The sequence below is a fragment of the Chenopodium quinoa genome, unplaced genomic scaffold, assembly GCF_001683475.1.
Source record: "Chenopodium quinoa cultivar QQ74 unplaced genomic scaffold, ASM168347v1, whole genome shotgun sequence".
In the NCBI taxonomy this organism is placed as follows: Eukaryota; Viridiplantae; Streptophyta; class Magnoliopsida; order Caryophyllales; family Amaranthaceae; genus Chenopodium; species Chenopodium quinoa.
Genome location: NW_018744249.1, coordinates 587,282 through 590,725, shown reverse-complemented (window position 1 = coordinate 590,725; position 3,444 = coordinate 587,282).

Genomic DNA, 3,444 nt, shown 5'->3' with positions numbered 1-3,444 from the left:
CTTACTCTATATTTCCTTTGAATTTGAAGTATATTGTTGTTTGAGAAAATTTCATGTTTGTGATTTTTCATGTTGGAATTGTTGATGTTTGGACTCCTATTTGGTATTCATCTATTATATTGTTGAAGCATATTGTTGTTGTTGTTTGAGAAAATTTCATGTTTGTGATTTTGATCATTATTGATTTTTGAGTTGTTGTTTGTGGTAGTTGTCTCTTGGTATAGATTGCTTGATTTTGGGTTGTTCTCGGTGACTCTTGGAAGTGTTCTTACGGTGATTGATTGGGTTTGGAAGTTTGTTGTGGGTGTTTATTGTTGTGATTTGTTGGGAGTATTTCTTGGTGCTTGTAATTTGTGTGAGTAAAAATGGTTTTTGGGTCAAAGAAAAGAAAGAGTGGGAAGGAACTTCAAGGTTCATCCTCCTTAAACCCCCAACAAAATGAGCAAACACAAGCCGCTCCACCACCTCTACCACCCCTCAAATTCCACAATAAAAACCATAAACCCATCTTTGACAACTTGCACAACAGGAAATTGAGACCAACCAAACACTACCACCAACCCACCACCACCAAGCTTGACATCGACGAAGATTGTTGGTTCTTTTTCAGCAATCTCGGGCTAGGGTCTTTTGTGACTAGTGCCTATCGTACCTACAAAGAGCCTACCCTTGAGTTTCTTACCTCATTCGAATGCCTTGCCACATGGGATAATGATCTCTCCATCTCCTTCTAACTCTTTAACAAAAAAGAAACCTTCACCCTCTGCCAGTTCAACCAATTACTGGACCTAAATCCGAATGCCGATATGTTCTTTCCTGAGCATGCAGGCCTCCATGCTTACAAGTCCCTTTACTGGTGGAAAGTCATCTCAAGGATGGACGCCTTCAACTCCAAGTATTCCTTGGCCAGCCAAATCATGCACCCAGCCATCAGACTTCTACATCGAATACTCGGGTACATGGTCTTCAATAAGCAAGACTTGGGGAAGATTACCAATGACGAAATCCGAATTCTATGGCTTGCTACGCAGCCGGAGATTGGGCATAGAATGAACTTCGGGTTTCTTTTCACTAAGTGCATTGAAGGTGTCCTCTCGGGCACAAGGAAGGGGGAAATCCACTTTGGAGGGATGGTCACTCGGATAGCCGAGAAGTTGGGGCATTTGGCTAAGCTAAAATCTTGCACCCCCGTGGGGAAGAGTGATGGGAGCGATATTTGGCTCGACCTCGATCAACTAAAAACTATGAAATTCATCGCAGATACCGAGGATCGGGGAAGGACTTGGAGCTTAATTGTCTCCCATGAACATCATTGTTTCCTTCCCAAGCCGGAATTCACTTCCTCCACGAGGGAAGGAGTAAATTACCCATGGTGGGTAAAGAAGGACTCGGGTGTCCTTCCTAGTGCAAGAATGGTTATGGGTGAAGGGTCCGGTCAAAGCCATGAAAGCGCGGAGGATGAGTTCGAACAACAACAGCAGCAGTAACAACAACAACAAGGAAGAAGGCAACAACAACAACATCATCAACCCGACTACCAACAACAAATGGAGGCAATGAGAGCCCAAATGGAAAGCATGCAACTTGGCATGCAAGGTATGTTTGCTTCCCACAAACACCTTTCTTACCAAACCAACGCTTTGTATATTTGAGTGTACGTAGAGGGGATATCACCCCCCCGGTCAGCTACCCATATGTGTCGGCCCAACAAGGGCTCGTGCCATCTTGGGGGGGTGACAACCAACCTACGTACCCCTATTGGCAGGGGCCCTCAGACCCTATTGTGCCTAGGCGTGATTTTCTTGGTGAGTCCGGTCATTATGATTACCGGGTTTCAGGTGGAAGTGATTACAAGGGTGATCCTAACTACCCCTATGTCGATCCCTTTCACCCCGCACCCCTTGTCCAACCCGAGCCATATGACCAGTTATCTGCATCCCAACTTGACCTCTTCAAGGGTCATTATGGGTGGCCACCTAGCTACTCCGGAGGTTGGGACCCCTATGGGCCTCCATCGGGCTTCTCTTATGACAGTTGGAATGCGGATAACGATGGTGCCGGCCCTAGTGGCCATTAGTTTCCCCCTTGTTCTTTTTGTTCCCTCCCTTTGTTGTCCCTCCCCCTTATTACATGTCCTTGTGCCGCATCGAGGACGATGCTTTACTCTAGTGTGGGGGGTGTTTGAGTCAAAGGAGAGTATTAGGGAATGCTTGAGGTAAGTGTGGGGGAAAGCACCTAGGACTCAAGGGACTATTTAGGGGTTTTGGGTGTAGGTGTCGTTGGTAGCGTTGTTGTTATTGTTTGGTGTCTATGATGTCCATTTCTATGATGATGATGATATGATGATAATGTTATGATTATGATGATTTTATGATGATGGTATGTTTGGGTAGTAGGTCATACCCAAAGAATTGAGTTCATGGATTTTCTTTCTCTCTCTAGTACTAACTTTCTTTTCTTTGTAGTGCTTGCCTTGTTTTTCTTTGTTTTTCTCTCTCTTGTAGCTTGGAAGAAATTGGAAGCGACATGTAGAGGCACGGTAAATTGCATGGTTGCTTTATTCTTTCTTCAAAAGACATGGGTGAGATCTTTCTATTACTTTTTTTTTTCTTTTTCTCTTCTCGCATTGTGTTTAGTTTAGGATTTAGCTTAGGAAGGAGTTGAATGGTTCGAGGATGTTTGCATGCGGTTCCAAGGAACCTGGGATCGTTGGTATTGAGACCGAACGATCACTTGTATGTCGATTGGGATTTATTTGAATCTTTAAGCCTCTTATATGAACCTTCTTGATTCCTTCTTTCTTTTGTTCTACTTTCTTTTGTATGATAAGCGTAATGCATGATGATATGGTTGTGTTTTGGAACTTGCTTGCTACATTTGGACTCTATCTCCGTGATGATGCATCCTAGAATGTTTGTCCTTTTTCTTAACTATGTGATGAGATGCACATTTCGAGATTGTTGTTGATTGAATTAGACGAGCCTCGGTTAAGGTAGCAAGGGTAAGAACTTGTGAGGGCGTTTGAACCCCTAGTTCATGGGATGTGGTAAGATGGAGTTGCTCCCTATAGTGGATTTGAAGCCCTCTAGTTGGTATTTGCTTACTTTTCTCGTCCCTTGTGAGGTTCACTTTGTTCAAGCCTTCATCAATTTGTTGAGCGGCGTGTTAGGATCCTCGACTATACATGTTTGAATCCTTGTGTTGATTACTAGCTCCCGAGATCGTGACCTAGGACTCTTAGGGGAGGAAAAGGGCACTATTTCTCATTTTTGTATATAATCTCTTTTATTTAGTTACAAATTTGATTTTTCTTTTTGCATCAACCTTCTTGCCAACCAATTTGAGCCTAATGTTTCCCATTCTTGTCTCAACCCTATTACAAGCCTAATGACCTATGCTTGCCAACCCTTTTAGTTAGTGAAGCATTTGGCTTGTGAGGCTACC